At 38.2% G+C, this 16,980-nt stretch overlaps 1 protein-coding gene across 2 annotated transcripts in view; it reads right to left on the bottom strand.

Annotated features, from left to right (window-relative positions):
* Positions 1-743, bottom strand: part of LOC131439395 (uncharacterized) — a 106,568-nt gene extending 105,825 nt beyond the window's left edge. For both annotated transcript variants that reach the window (XR_009231114.1, XM_058610341.1), the window contains exon 1: positions 531-743. The gene's annotated coding sequence lies outside the window, so the exon portion shown is untranslated. The remainder of the gene's footprint in view (positions 1-530) is intronic.
* Between the last annotated feature and the right edge of the window lie 16,237 nt (positions 744-16,980).

Consider the following 16,980-nt stretch of genomic DNA (forward strand, 5'->3'; position numbering starts at 1 on the left):
AAGCCGCGCCAATGGACTGACTGCGCTCTTTGATATCTAGTGAACGTAAGGAAAGGGAGTCACATTTTCTCCTCACTCATTTTCTTCGAGTAAAAAAAAATACCTAATTAGCCTCGTAACAGGTACTACTTGCGGATAACCTAAATTGCACGTATGTACGACTTTTGCCAGATCGCGCACAGATCACGACATTCCACTGTTGGATTTCAGATGGCAAACCGAATAGAGCAGCGAGAGTGACTGCAGGCAGGTGAGTTGCACTCCTTTCTACAACGACCGATGAATTCGTCTTGTTTGTACAGTTCATTTTTCCCACAAACTAGAGTAGCAGTTCTCGCCCAGTCGCATAAAATTTATTTACCAAGTCAAATTTTCTGACAACTTTTTATAATCATCATCCACAAAACGCCAAAGTCAAGAAGCTGAAGCAAAAAAAAACAACAACGCTAACCACTTGCAACCAGGCGCTGCGGGATCAGCGATCATTTTTCTTCTCCTCTTCCAAAAATATTCACTGCTTCCATACTCACTTTTCCACTAGTGGCGCACTACCAGTGCTGCCACCCGCACCCGCTTCTGAACAGTGTGTTCAGTCCACCGAATTCGACCCCGCAGTCTAAGTCGCAGTCGTCTCACCACTCACACGGCACAAGTGTGTGAAATTCACTGCAGCAAATCGGTCGGACGCGGTCGGAAAAAAAAGGTTTAACCACAGCAAGATCTTGAGCTCAACTGAATCGCAACTTCGGCGCGACTCGTCCAAACAGGTCCCGTCGCCCAGTGTTGTGATCGGTGGCTCAGCGCTCGAAAGCCTCCCTTCGTGGCGCCCGTGGCTAAGATTCTTACTACTTAAGACGCTCGGCACAACCACATCCGTGGAAGCCCTCGTTTGTTCGTTTGTGTGTGTGTCGATCGCGTGGAAAACCAACCGATCGTAAGAGGTTACCGAATGGAGCGAGCTTTTAAGGATGTTATACACCAAATGCTATTTCTTTTACGTTCACCAATTAGAAATGCGTCCATCATATAAAACGTCCGGATGGAAAGAGAGCTTGTTGATCCATTTTATTTAGATATTTTATATGCAGAGAAAAAAATTGTAAAAAACACCAAGTTTGGGTTGCACTCACCGATTTATTTTATTAAAATAGTAACCATAGAAAATTTGATATTGCAAGTATGTATGCCAAAAACTAAAGACTGTTTTGTGCTATCACACCGTTTATAGAGATAACTGTCATCCAACTGTCAAAGTCACTTCTGGTGTTTTGTTCAGTAACCTTTGACGATTCATCATGGAAAATTTTAAAATAGTATCATTAAATTTCATAAGGCGATACAAAAATGCAAGAGTAAATTCCAATGGAACAATTATTCCTTCACTCCTATAATGCGTTTTACAATAATGCTTCGACATCCTGTGGCAGTAGGCCGAAACCATAACCGTGAATGAAAATGAAAATGAAAAAATTATTGTCAATATTTTTGCAGCTTTTACATCAATAATTTTTGCTTGAGAGATTATTGGAGGACATTGGATAGGTTGGCGATTACCGGTACCACGTATATCGGAAGCTAGTCCATTTCCTTTAGCAATCTCTTGGCATTATGAGCAGTTACGTACCCAGAAGGAGTGACCTCTCCCGAAATCAGTAACAGAAACGAAAAAAAAGTTTGAAAAATATTATGGGCCTGTTGATACTGTAGATTACACCGCAAGATAGAGAGGTTTTGAGAGTAGGTACGTGAGGGTCGAAACTCCACTGCCGCTGGCCCTACGAAGCAGAACAGAGTCAAAACCACATAAAATGGAGGATGAAACCGGGGTAAAATAAATGACAATAATAGGCAAGAGTGTTCGGTTACCGGTTACTATTTTATTTTAAGCTCATAACTTCTGGCTTAGTGCACATTATGCGGACATCTATACATCAATGGAAAGCTAAAGTCCCTGGCTAACAACTGATTAACAAACAAAGTTGATTCATTTGATTGAAAGAACTTTTTTATCAATTAAGTAAAGTGATAAATTTTGGTCATTTTAAAAAAAGGTGTTCGGTTACCGGCACCCCAAGAAATTTCGTTGAAAATGGAAAAATACAAGTAAAGACTGCAGCTATTCAAAGAAAAAACAGAATTTGTTTTTTTTTTAAAGCGTTTTTGACAAAAGTCTTCATTGTTTGATTGTGACTTCACCAAATACAAATAATAATACCCCTAAGTCCCATACAAACAAACCGCCAATGTTTGGTTCACAGCCTGAACAAGTAAGCCTAGCAAATTACTTCCTTCCATTGCGATAGTTTGAAAATGTGAAAGGAGATCTGGCAACGCTTTATGCTAGTTGCTACGGTTCAAAACAAACTTGTTTGTTTATTTTTAGCGTTGCTGTATTAAACTGCAACAAACAGTCTAAATATCACCGGCACTAGCATAAAAGATGAAAAATGAACACAAATACCCACGAATCTACAAATATCAATACAGCTAGTAGTATATTCATGGTAACTTAACCATTCTAGATTATTGTTTAACTTACATTTCGCTTGTTGCTAGTTTTATAGAAAACTCGTTAAATTACATTGTCACTCTGACAGTGTATCATGAGAGTGTACCGCACGATGCAAAATGTGTCCTTGAAAATTTGTCGAAGTATTCCGTATTATAATTTGTATTTGACTTCACCCTGGCCTTCTTGGTCGAATATTGGGATTGTGGCGCCTTTGGTATTAATTTGGCCGGTCTTCAACGTTTTTTCTTATACCATGTTCACATTAGCGCTGATATCACTTGATATACCAAGATGATATGCATACCATGTCGAAGTGTTCACATATGATCGAAATGATATCGTTTGACAATCAAGTTGTCACATTGAATGTTCCCATTAGGAGTAAGATCAATAATATTGCTTTTCTCTCCTACAATTCAATCAATAATTGAAGTTTTCCTTTTATCGGTTTCCGAACGCCAATATTCGTTGATAAAATCAAAATTATAATGATTGTTTATTGTCACTCTCAAAGTGACGTTCATAAATGAGTGCGTTCAATGTTATTATCCGTGTTGCTAGTTACGATTTTTGACAACTTGACATGATATCGTACATGATATTTCGGATATCATGCTAAAATGGTGATACGCGTTGACATCAAATTGTATGGGATATCCAGTGATATCGCTCATGATATTATCGGATATCGAGTATATCCGTATATCACTTGATATCAGCGCTAATGTGAACATACTATTAGCCGGAGCATCTGCTGTATGAGCAGCCAGATGTTTGTTTCGACAGCATCCTGCATATCACTGACAATTTTTCACGATTTGTCGAAAAAAATGGGATGGCGATAATTTGGTAAAAATCGGTTGAAAATGACAAAAAAAATCTTTGGTTGCGAAAATTTTGATAGCATTCGGTACTAAATCACGAAATGGATCTATTTCACCTCATAAATATTCAATCCACTCATCTTTTCGATTGATGCTTTTCAATTCATGATACCCCAAAAAAAATTAGGAACAAGTTTTGTGTTGATATTCACGTAATTAAAAGTTATTTTGAACGCAGCAAAAAGTACAAGTGACTGTTTGCTTCGCAATTCGGCACAAAAAGAACGTGCTGCTATTACACACACACATGACATTTGTCGGAATGACGCTATCTGCTTACTGTCAAAAGTTACGGTGGGGTGCCGGCAACCGAACACCTTCCCCTAATAATACATAAAACAGTAGTGACGAGTTTTTGAAGCTATATACTTTACGAAGTTTTTTGAGGCCTATCTGTGTCAACGCCTGAGTGAAGGTACTATGGAATTTTTTTCGTTCCGATTGTAGAGGTTTTAACCTTAAGGTCATTCGCATTATCGACTTATCCATCACGCTATACCCGTCTTCAATATGGAAAAATGATCCATTTGACGTTTTACTCGATATTATCGTGAGATTGGAAACGTTACGTTAAGTTAAAGCAGCTAAAAAACGTTGCATACGATAATTTTATTTTATGGAAATTATAAATGTTAAAGACCGTTAAAGGGTTAATTCCAGTGGTAAATTTTACATGCATTACTTTTTTGTTAGTTATAAGCGTTACAAATTGTTACATGCGTTACTTTTCGTAAGCCATAAACATTACGAAGCGTTACATGCGTTACTTTTGTGTAAGACTACGAAGCGTTACATGCGTTATTTTTTTGTAAGTTATAGACGTAGCGAAACGTTACATGCGTTACTTTTTTGTTAGTTATAAGCGTTACTTTTTTGTTAGTTATAAACGTTACATGCGTTAATTTTTTGTAAGATTGCGAAGCGTTACTTTTTTGTAAACTATAAGCGTTATTTGCGTTACTTTTGTGTAAGTTACAGGCGTTACGAAGCGTTACATGTCTAATTTTTTGTTAGTTATAAGCGTTACTTTTTTGTTAGGTATAGGGGTTACGAAGCGTCACATGCGTTACTTTTTGTAAGTTAGAGGCGTTACGAAAAGTAACATGCGTTACTTTTTTGTTAGTTGTAAGCGTTACATGTGTTCCTTTTTGTAAGTTACAAGCGTTACTTTTTTGTAAGATTACGAAACGTTACATGCGTTACATTTTTGTAATATTACGCAGCGTTACATGCGTTACTTTTTTGTAATATATAGACGTAGCGAAACGTGCGTTACTTTTTTGTAAGGTATAGGCGTTACGAAACATTACATGCGTTACTTTTGTGTTAGTTATAAGCGCTACAAAGCGTTACATGCGTTATTTTTTGTAAGATTACGAAGCGTTACGTGCGTTACGTTTTTTGTAAGTTATAAGGGTTACTTTTTTGTAATTTACAGGCGTTACGAAGCGTTACATGTCTTATTTTCTGTTAGTTATAAGCGTTACTTTTTTTAGGTATAGGGGTTACGAAGCGTCACATGCGTTACTTTTTTGTAAGATTACGAAACGTGGCATGCGTTACTTTTTTGTAAGTTATAGACGTAGCGAAACGTGCGTTTTTTTTTGTTAGTTATAGGCGTTACTTTTTCGTTAGGTATAGGGGTTACGAAGCGTCACATGCGTTACTTTTTGTAAGGTATAGGCGTTACGAAACCTTACATGCGTTATCTTTGTGTTAGTTATAAGCGCTACGAAGCGTTACATGCGTTATTTTTTTTGTAAGTTATAGACGTAGCGAAACGTTACATGCGTTACTTTTCATTAGTTATGAGCATTACATACGTTATTTCTTTGTAAGTTATAAACGTTACGAAGCGTTACATGCGTTACTTTTTTGTTAGTTATAAGCATTACATGCGTTACTTTTTTGTAAGGTATAGGCGTTACGAAGCGTTACGTGCGTTACTTTTTTGTAAGTTATAAGCGTTACAAAACGTTACATGCGTTGCTTTTTGTAAGATATAGGCGTTGCGTAGCGTTATTTTTTGTGAGTTACAAACGTTACAAAGCGTTACAAACATTACTGTTTTGTAAATTGTAGACGTTACGAAGCGTTACATGTATTACTTTTTTGTTAGAAGTGTTACGAAGCTTTACATGCGTAACTTTTTTGCAAGATACGGACGTCACGAAGTGTTACATGCGTTACTTTTTTGTGAATCATAGGCGAAACGAAGCGTTACATGCATCTCTTTTTAGTAAGTTATAGACGTTACAAAGCGTTTCGTGAGTTATGACGTTAAGAAGCGTTAAAAGCGTAAGTTTTAGGCCTTACGAAGTGTTACATTCGTTACTTTAAATAAGTTTTTGGCGTTATGGAGCATTACATGCGTTACTTTTTAGTTAATTTTGTGTTTTGTGAAGCGTTAACAGTTCGGCTGAAAAGTTGTCCTTCACCTCAAAATAGGTCTCAGTTTCAACGATTACCTCTTCATTGCTTCTAAATTTTTCACCAGCGAGCATTCTCTTGAGGTCTGAGAACAGGAAAAAGTCACTGGGGGCCAACTCTGGAGAATACGGTGGATGAGGGAGCAATTCGAAGCCCAATTCGTTCAATTTCAGCATGGTTTTCATCGACTTGTGACACGGTGCATTGTCTTGATGAAACAAAACTTTTTTCTTCTTCAAATGAGGCCGTTTTTTTTTAAATTTCGTCCTTCAAACGCTATATAATAGTCACTGTTGATGGTTTTTCCCTTTTTAAGGTCGTCGATGAAAATTATACCATGCGAATCCCAAAATACAGACGCCATAACCTTACCGGCCGATTGTTGAGTCTTTCCACGCTTTGGGTTCGGTTCATCGCGTGCAGTCCACTCAGCTGATTGTCGATTGGACTCCGGAGTGAAGTGATGAAGCCTTGTTTCGTCCATTGTTATATATCGACGAAAAAAAATCGGTTTTATTTCGATATAACAGCTCCAAACACTGCTCAGAATCATCAATTCGTTGTTGTTTTTGATCGATTGTGAGCTCACGCTGCACCCATTTTGCACAAAGCTTTCTCATATTCAAATATTCGTGAATAATATGTCCAACACGTTCCTTTGATATCTTTAGGGTGTCAGCTATCTCGATCAACTTCACTTTACGGTCATTGAAAATCATTTTGTGGATTTTTTTCACGTTTTCATCGGTAACAGCCTCTTTTGGACGTCCACTGCGTTCATCGTCTTCGGTGCTCATATGACCAGTACGAAATTTTGCAAACCACTTACGAATTGTTGCTTCGCCCGGTGCAGAGTCTGGATAACACTCATCAAGCCATTTTTTGGTATCGGCGGCACTTTTTTTCATCAAAAAGTAGTGTTTCATCAACACACGAAATTCCTTTTTTTCCATTTTTTTTCACAATAACAAAAGTAGCTTCACTCAAAATGCAATATCTCACAAACTAATAATCAGACAGCTGTCAAATTTATACACGTATCTTTTGAAGGTTGGTACTAACTGAAAATAGTATGGATTTAATTCTAGTGGCGCCCTCTCATAGAAACGATACGAACTTTTCAGCCGATCTGTTATATGTGTTAATTATTGTATGCTATAGCTGTTACAAGAGTTTTGGCATCTCAATTTTAACATATTGAAGAGTCACTTATTTGTCAAAACTACATAAAATGGAGGATGAAACCGAGGTAAAATAAATGACAATATTAATAATCCATAAAATTGTACCGGACGACCGGGAAGGAAAAATGCTCACGTATGCCTTAGTTAGGCAAGATTCTACAGATGAGAAAGATATCCTGCTGCTGGATCCCGCACATACTTATTTAGGGCTAAAAAAACAAACGCAAGCGCACTTCGAGTACATGTTTGGCTAAATCGAAGGAGGAATACCTCAAATTAGAAGAAAAGCTAGTGTTTATCTCTGAGAAATTTATGTGAGTTTCGTTTCGGAGTTCTGGAACCTCTGTGTCCAGAACATTGAATCCGATACCAGTAAAGCTAAAGTAAATTTGTATGACCATCTACTAATAAGACCTATAAATTTAGAAGATGTATTCCGTTCTCCACGAATCGGCTGAGCTACTCTATGCAGTGAATTGTCGTCATTTAATGTAGGAATGTAAATGAACTCAGAGTGCATGATATCATCACAAGTTTTGTGGATTGTTGTGCAGTATTAAAAATCGTGTTTCACATTGCTCCCAAGCTTCGCTTTATCATACAGTGCTCAAAACTCCTACTGCTGGAATAGGGGGAAAAGTCGCTTGCACACAAATATCGATATCTCTGTTAAAAATGAACGGATTTCAACACACTATGACTTGTCGGATAGGGTTTCAAGGTCAATTGTGACAGATATTGTCAAAAAATTGAAACTTTCGACATATAATTTCGTACACAGAAAACAGATATACAGGCTCATATATGAACTGTGAGTAAAATTTGCTCATTCAGCGTGGCAAACACTTGCAGATATCACCACGATCGACACGGAGTGACACCACGATTTGGGTGCCGCTTTCACATAAACCACAATATTGGACGCAATATTCACTTCACGCTAGACTTCTGTTTTGCTGTTGGTTAAAATTAGGAGTTAATTTTTCCGATCGAATTCTGGTATTATTTTTGCGACATGGAAATAATGATATCATTAACACTTAAGGAGATCGTGTGATAAGTGTTCAAATTGTTGTAGTTGGAATATTTCTATACCTAATTTTTATATTTATAAAAAAGGTCATACCAGAGTCGAACCGCGTTTCAAAGGTCAGATATAACTCCAAGATCCAAGACTGCCAAGGCTTCAATCGCAGTCCCACGGAAATTACGTTGTGGCTTTAACGAATCATTGAACAATGGTTAAGTTACCACACTAGCTCCCGTTAGCGTTAGCGTCTCAGAACAATTGCAAAACTGTCGACAAGTGAGACCTTCCTGTTGACTCTCGCGGACTACATACTTAGTATTAATATTATTATTGTTTTTATTACTATTATTATTATTTGCAACGTACAATTTGCAAGCGATTCCCCTACTGTTACTCCCACTAGCTGCGAACCAATGGAACCCATTGCCTATGGGAACTGTGAATCAAACCCAATTTGCAATTCAAAAATCGTACATAAGTATATAGAATCTCTAATAAAGTAACAGTAGTAATGGTTTTTTGCCAGCTCAGCTAGACTTGCGACACACGGTTGCGGCTGGAATGTGACCTCTCTCCTGCCTGTGCAGCAGCCTGACTAGAGTCGGAATGGCTCATGCCTGCGCTATAAGTCGACTCCGCGCCGCAGAGGAATTAATTATTAAATGACTTTGCGATGAGAGGATCTTTAAGCGCTGCCACGGGTGATGGGCATGTTGTTTTGTTTTTTTTTGTTTTTTTCTTCCTCTTTTTCTTGGTTGCTTCGTCGGCTCAACATTAGCTGAAATGCATTTCCATGTTTCAAAGGCGATTATTGCAAAAATTCCACTTTTCGATCGGGGAATGACTGCAACAAAGAAAGCAGAAGGAGCGAAAATAAAAAATACTGAAAACACCTAAATACAAAACCGAAAGAAGCGATAACAAAACCCCCAGTAATTGCCCTTGGAAGAGACGGCTGTGCGATGGCATGAGATGAGATGCATCTGTAATGAGTGTTGAATGTTGGATAGGGGCGTGGGTGAGCGAGGAAGGAACACCGCTGATCTCATATGCACGAGCGCTTACCCATTATGTATATTGCCCTGAAGTTCAGATTTCGCTCCTCGCGAAGAACCTCACACTATGTTGTTGGCATGGAATTCTTAAATTCCAACACCATTGTAAGTGGTGAATGTATTTCTGTGAACCCACTTTTGCTAATACAACCGAATATTATTTGTAAACAAGAGTGCTTCGTTGAGTTCGTCGCTTGATGGTTCGGCATGCGCATTGAAGTCTTTGTGGTCACACGTGATACGTGGTTGAAGGCGGGACCAACACTTGGACAGTATGCTATGCCACGACTGCTTGGATGCGTTTACAATTGTATGGACGGTATTGTATAGTCGAGAGCTTTCAAGGGTGGTATGCAGTGATCGGAATTGAATAGGTTTGAAGTTTTCCGATGGACAGAGTAAGAGCTTGTCGAATAATCAAGCTGTGAAAAGTCAGAGTATTATTCTAAAGCTTGATTAATGTAATATCTCGACGTAGAGAATCAATTGTACTTTGAAATTCGTATAGTCGTCCAATCGTATTTGTAAAACAATGACAGAGATTCTTCTCTGCAGCAAAAAACTAAACTGAGATTCGCAAATCGAGGTAGCTCGTAGAAAAAGTTTACGTTACTAGGAGTTTGGTTCGTGAAAACATTCAAAATTTGTATATTTTCGGAACGTATTTAACGAGTAGATGTCGGAGAACGATGTTTGAGGTGGTTTTGAATTCCAAGTTGTCGTCTTCCGGTTTATTGATTTTCCTTGAAAACCCTTACCCCACGTTACCAGGAAACTGGAGCAGAAAAAATGGCGCGTGCAAAGAAATCGACTAATCTTCACAAAAATAACATTCACTTCATTTTGTATCGCGACAACACCTTTGGTTTTATGCACTAATCGCATCCAAATTAAATTATCTAGACATTGTCAGGATAGATTTTTGGTCCATGCTTTTGAAGGCGAGATATTCAATGAACAAGTTGGAAGACGGCGTTTTCAGGTATGTAGTTCTTTCTTCAGAAAAATTCTAATAAATAGTCTCATAAAAATATGTTTTATCTTTTTATTAAATAATTTGTGACACTAATTTGGGCTCATTTTTGACACCAACTGATTCAGATTGAACCGAGTAGTGCACAAAAGCATTCTTCAATCTTTGTATCACATAGTATGCATCATTTTTCCAACCAAGCGCTTGACATTTGCGTTGCCTATTTGTATGAGAACAGTGATGCTAATCTAAAAAAAACCCTTCTTAGCCCACTTAGTGGAATTTTCATAGATCTTGAAAAATCACCACATGAAATTTTCGAAATCGAAAAAAAAATTTTGATGCAAAAAGTCTTAGAATTGCATGAAACGTCGAGATTTAACGTCATCTCGAAATATTTTTGTTTTTGAAAAAATCGATTTTTTGGGACTTGAAAAAATATCAAAGTCCCAGAATGTCGATTTTTTCAAAAAAAAAATTTTGTTGAGATAACTAAATCTCGACGTTTCATGCAATTTTCAGATTTTTGGCAACAAAAAAAAATTTCCATTTTGGAAATTTCATGTACCTTATGATAAAAAAAGAACCGGAATATTCATTTTAAAATTCCCGCGCTAGTCCAATCGGTAAACTTTTATTCTCTTAATGTTGGCAACACTTTTATACACATTCTGTCAAATTTTGACGCATATCGTACGATTAGTTTTTGTTTGGCGTCTATACAAAGAAGTTGAAAAATTTTCGTGTGGCGATTTTTATAATGGATGAAAATTTAGAACAACGTGCGTGCATCAAATTTTGTGCTGCAAATGGATTTAAGTGTTCCGAAACGTTTAAAATGTTAGAAAAGGCCTTTGGTGAATCGTGTCTAGGAAAAACACAGGCATACGAGTGGTATAAACGCTTCAAAGGTGGTCGTACAAGCTTGGATCATGATGAGATCCCTGGCCGCCCAACAAACAACTGTTACTGAAGAAAACATTGAATCGGCGAAACAAATCGTGTTGCAAAATCGTTCTGTACCGATTAGAGAGATTGCTGTGTTGCTGGGCATCTCTTATGGATCAGCCGAACACATTTTAACTGATGTTTTGGGTTTGAAATGCGTCGCTTCTCGACTGGTGCCAAAAAAGCTGAATTTCATTCAAAAACAGCGTCGTGTTGATGTGGCCAAAGAGATGATTTCCAACGCAGATAATGACCCCATATCATCAACCAAGCACCGTACTCTCCAGATATGGCCCCGTGTGACTTTTTCCTCTTCCCCAGACTTAAATTGCCATTGCGGGGAACGCGTTTTGAGACCATAGAGACCATCAAAGAGAATTATTAAAAATTGAAATTTTGCGTTTTACCTTTTTTTATATATATAAAAAATAGGTATAGAATTCGCTCAAACTTTAGAAAATATTTCCGAGGCCCGGGAGGCCGAATGACATATACCAATCGATTCAGCTCGACGAACTGAACAAATGTCCGTGTGTGTGTGTGTTTGTGTGTGTGTGTGTGTGTGTGTGTGGGTGTTGTCAACTAAGAGGTCGAGATCTCAGAGATGGCTGGACCGATTTTGATCAAACTAGTCGCAAATGAAAAGTCTCCCCGTCACCCTGAACGCTATTGAATGGTCTTGAGATCGGATGCAACGAACCATAGATTGTTAAAATCCGTCCATTTTTAACGGAGATATCGGAATTTTTGTGAAAACGACTTTTCCCCCTATTCCATGAGTAGGAGTTTTGAGCGCTGTATGACAAAGAAATGCTTGGGAGCAACGGAAAACACGATTTTTTATACTGTTACATACAATTGTTTCTAAGTACCAAAAAGACTGTGTACAGTATCCTTTTTCATGACATTTGGCCTCGGACCGAGTTCAGCATGGTTCGTTTTTGGCAACATAATTGTTCGAATATGACATATGTAAACCAGATGATGGCAGAATTTTGTTAATTATATTGTTTTAAACTACTTACAGCAATGAATGCTGGAAGAACATAACATCCATATACCATTCGAATCAGTTCGTCGAGATCAGCAAAAGCGTATGTGACAAATAATTTCACTCAATGTTCTGGGAAAATTTCTTTCCTACAAATTCAGATTCATACGAAAAGTCGTATGCTCCCAAACAAAGTTCCTGAATTATGTTTGGTTCCGACCTCTGGTTCCGGAACTACAGGATGATATGTGAAACGAAATCAAAATTGTGTAACTCATTCTTCTCGTAGATGGCTGAACCGATCTAAGATTCAAATGAAATCTAAGAATCCACTAAGATTCAAATGAAAAGTTTCAAGATTCTATAAAACATTTTGCTCTTCAGTCAGATCCAACTTCCGGTTTCGGGGATACAGGGTGATTGGTATAAAAATGTCTATTCCACATAAATTAATCAGATTTATCGGGTTAGCAGATTTGGATAGTAACAAAATAAACTTATTTCAGTTTTAGCGGTATTCAGTTTTCGATGCGAATTCAATTCGCACTACTATTTCTCAAAGATGTCTACACTGATTGTCAAACATTTTGAAACAAATGTAAACTATACAGCTTCTGAGGTGGATTTAACTGACTTCGGCTACACCGATTTTAAAATGCCGGTTCCAGTATAATATCGTTTCTCAAAGCTCAATAGTTTTCTCAAAAAAAGCCTAATCAAATTTCAGAAACAAAAATTCAAATTAAAATAAACTTATATACAAAATTAATTAATTTTATCCAATTATGACTTCCGGTTCTCGAATTACATGATGATGAATTTTTAAAATTCAAACCGATATAGAAAATGACAATCCCGAAAAGCTTTAAAATTGGACTCAAAAATATTGCAATTTATTCGTCATATGGCCATACGAATCGGTTTGGGTTATGCTGGTTCCTGAATACCGGCCCTGGAAGAACCTTAAACTCTAAAGTGGAACTTACATATAATGGCATGTTTAATCGGTTATCACACTTCTAGATTCAAATTCGATCCGATTTGAGTTTCGACAGTAATGAGTGATTAAAATCTCAAATTGTCGCTGAAAACGACGGTCATTAAAATAATGTCATGAAAACTTAAACACCGAGAATATTCATGCAAAAAACACATGCGGATTGATAAAAAAAAAGGTATCATCTCACTGCTAGGTGGATTAAACACGTTTTTTAATAAAATTCCGGTTCTTTTTTTATCATAAAGTACTTCCCCCTATGATGCTTTTTCAAGAACGAAAATTTTCAAACTTTAACCGCTGGGCAGCACATCTTACCCATGTCCGATTTAGCTCAAATTTTGCATGAGGTTATTTCGCCGAATGACATTTGGCCGGAAGCCATTTCGCCGAATCCTGAAATCGTCTTAAAATCGTAATTATAATTGATTGAAAATAAAGACAAATGAAAGATGATAGCGTTAACACCCGTTTTGTTGACCTACAATTGTACTTCTTGAATAAAAATTGATTCATGAACCTCAGAACGGAGTTCCCAAGAAAACTTGTTGACTATTAGCTACTAAACCTCAAAGCAATGGCATAGGTGTATCTACCAGGCAAATGTATGTGGTATTTTCCGTTTATTAAGTAAAAATGAAAAAAATATCGAATGCGGTTACGCCACGGCTTTGTGCCGCCAAGCCATCTTGGCTTCGGTTATGCGGCTGTGCCACAACAGTTATACAGGAGACGGCGAAATGACCCTTTCGGCGAAATGACCCTTTCGACGAAATGGCATTCGGCGAAACGACTTTCGGCGAAATGACCCGCTCCCCTATTAAACATATTCGTCTTCTATTCTTAAAATAAATCAAAGAGATTGTTTGTGCATTAACTAGTATAACCTAGAGAATGAAACAGTTCTCTGACATCCATGAGCAAACGAAGTGAGTTATTTCGGGCACTGGAACCCGAGAACCGGTATAATCGAAGTTGGTTCGTATGGCCATCCAAGGATGGCTTTTAACGTATCAAAGAACGTTCACTGGCAACTCTTCAACGATAGAATCAGTGCCATCAAAGAGAGTTGGAAATCATCGCAACAACAAAAAAAAACGGCATGGCTCATTTAACATAGAATCGACACCAGTGCGAGAGCGAATTTCTCTCGATGACATTTCAGAGAATCAAAGGTTAGCACGCCGCTGTGGGGATCTTCTCTGAAGCAACAAACGGTCGCTTATTCTCGTTTCGCGATTCGATTCTATACAGGCAGTTGATAATTGCGATAGAATCATTTTACTATTCCCGCTTATTCTAACTATGTGCATATAATCTTTGTATAAGTTGTGTCTATGAAAATGTCTGTGAACGCTTCACACAAGGGTTTTAAAACATTGCAACCTAGTACGAGAATCATCAAGTTGAATCATCGACTCGATTTTCTGCGATAATTGTCAACTTGCGATTCTCTCTTGGGAAATTCCACACAGCAACGATCATTATCAGACTGTAATTTTTTTTTAATGGCCGAGAAATACTCAGAGTATGAAGTGGAGCGAAGGAATGTAGAAAAATTCTCTCGCGGTTCATGCATTGAGAGACTCGAGTTCTTGTAGCATCTTCTACCGGATTGAAAATGTTGTATACAATATAGATAGCAATATAGCAGCTTCTGTGAAGTTTTCGGCAATCACCAACACTGTGGCCATCAACTAACAATGACCTACAAACTCTACTGCTTTTTATTCAAATTTTGAAGATTTTATTCGATTTTGACATCGAACTCGACGACGACGAGTTTGATTACATCTGAAAAATATGCTTAACTTTCGGTAGGAGCATAAGATCTTTCATTTGAACCTAGGATCAGGAATACCGGATTGCCATCTCTGAGAAAAGTAAGTGAGATCCTTTTTTGAATATATGACTATTATCGGTCGTCGTTTTTCGAAAACCGTGAACCAGGATAGTCGGAATCGGTTTGTTTGGCTGCCTACTGATAATTGCTACCGATTGGAATACTTTCGAGACCAATTTAGAAAAATTTTTACTTTTTTCGTTTCGACTCATTAAGTGACGGTATACAATTTTTAACACACTTTACCCTATCATTCCGGAACCGAAAGTCGGATCCGGATGAAATTCAGGAATTCCGTATAGAATCACGAGACCTTTCATAAGTTGGTCAACATCGATTAAGTCATTTTCGAGAAACACGCACACAGACATTGCTCAGTTCGACGAACTGAGTGGAATGGCATATGACACTTGTCCAACTTTTACTAGTCGATTTTCAAGTGATTGTATAACCTTTCTATATGAGAAAGGCAAAGCAGTTCAGTGTTTCAATGAAGTGATTATTCATTGTTAATTTTGTGACTCGTATTTTCAATATACGTCGGAACTGGCTACCCGTGAGTTTGCTAGCATTGTTACGATTGCAATTTATTTCCTTCCTCCATTCGCAGAATATGAACCATCCTACGAATTATTTGAACTTTTATTTAAAATTTGACTATCGGCCGAAGATTCGGGCAGTTCGGTGGGTTGATGTCCTTTTCCACGAATTGTACTTTTTTTTTGACACCCACTGTATAACGAAGTTGGCGTAGTGGGCTGAAGCCAAATCCGGCCAGAAGAGAGGAGGAGCCTTATGCTTACTGTACAGTGGCAGCATTCTCTTTTTCAAACATTTTTCCTCGTACACCTTGGTATTAATTGTGCTCTTCGTGAAGAAAATCGACGACCGCAAACCACAGGAACAAATTGCTTGCCAGACCAACACCTTCTGCCCAAACTTTTCCATCGCCACCGTGGTGTCAGCGTCGTCCAGGTCCTGGTACACCGATTTCGAATAATATTGCGGTTCGGGCAGCGCTCGAGAGTCTTCCTTGGCGTAGGTTTCGTCGTCGATCAGGATGCATCCGTCTTTATTTTGTAGAATCCGGTTATACAGTTTTCGCGCTCTTGTTTTGGCCTGAACTTGCTGTACCAGGAACTTTTTCGGCACCTTCTGTTTCTTGTACGATTTCAGGGAATTCCGAACTTTGATCCGTTGAATCATCCCGATGCTGGTGTTGAACTGCTTGGCCAAATCCCGCGTCGACGCCGATGGGTTTTTCCTGATGTACTCAACCACTTTTAAGTCCCGGCCGGGCTGGCTGGGACCCGTTTTCCTACCGGATCGGGGCAAATCCTTCATGGAAAGAGTCTTACCGAACTTCTCGATACTATTTTTGACACTGGTGTGGTGCACTTTCACCCGTTTTGCAATTTCGTTGTACGTGACACCACTTTCTGAGCACCAAGTGTGCAGAATGTTCTTTCGCGTTTCCGGATCAATTCGACTCATCATTGAAACGATAAACCGTACCGAAACCAATCGATTGCGCAGCTGTTATTGACATGTAAACAAACATGTCACCGGAAAACACACTGCAAAAAATTAAGCCATTTCAGAGTTATAACTGTTTGAATGTTGCTCAACAATGGACCTCTGTCTGCCGGGTTTGTTGAACGAAAAAAATGGCATTCGGTTCAACGGTCTGTTTCAAAATCGGCAAACGAAGGTCCCGTGTTGGCCTCCCGTTGAACGATTGATTGGACTTTCATTGGACCAATGATCCAACGTATTGGACCAATGAAGGACCACCGTTGAACGTTTTTTTCTAAGTGGGTTGATATTCGAGTTCATACCTAACTCGAACGGAATGCAGAATGGAAATAGCACATTCGATCGGAATATTTCGAATCAATCGACTTACGGAATAGGGGTGATAAACTGTTATGCACTGACGAGTCTAAGACGAAACGTGAAGATAACATAAATAACGCTTATGCTAAATTTGAGTCGGATAAAAAAAATACAAAAAATTGAAATCATCAGTTGGATGCGTAATTGCTAATTTGTAAACCCTCCCGAAATGAAATTCTGGGTACGGGTCTGGTGGCAACTGAACACTGATAGTCATCCGATTAAATTTTTTGTTGA

Source organism: Malaya genurostris, chromosome 3, assembly GCF_030247185.1.
Source record: "Malaya genurostris strain Urasoe2022 chromosome 3, Malgen_1.1, whole genome shotgun sequence".
Taxonomy (NCBI): domain Eukaryota; kingdom Metazoa; phylum Arthropoda; class Insecta; order Diptera; family Culicidae; genus Malaya; species Malaya genurostris.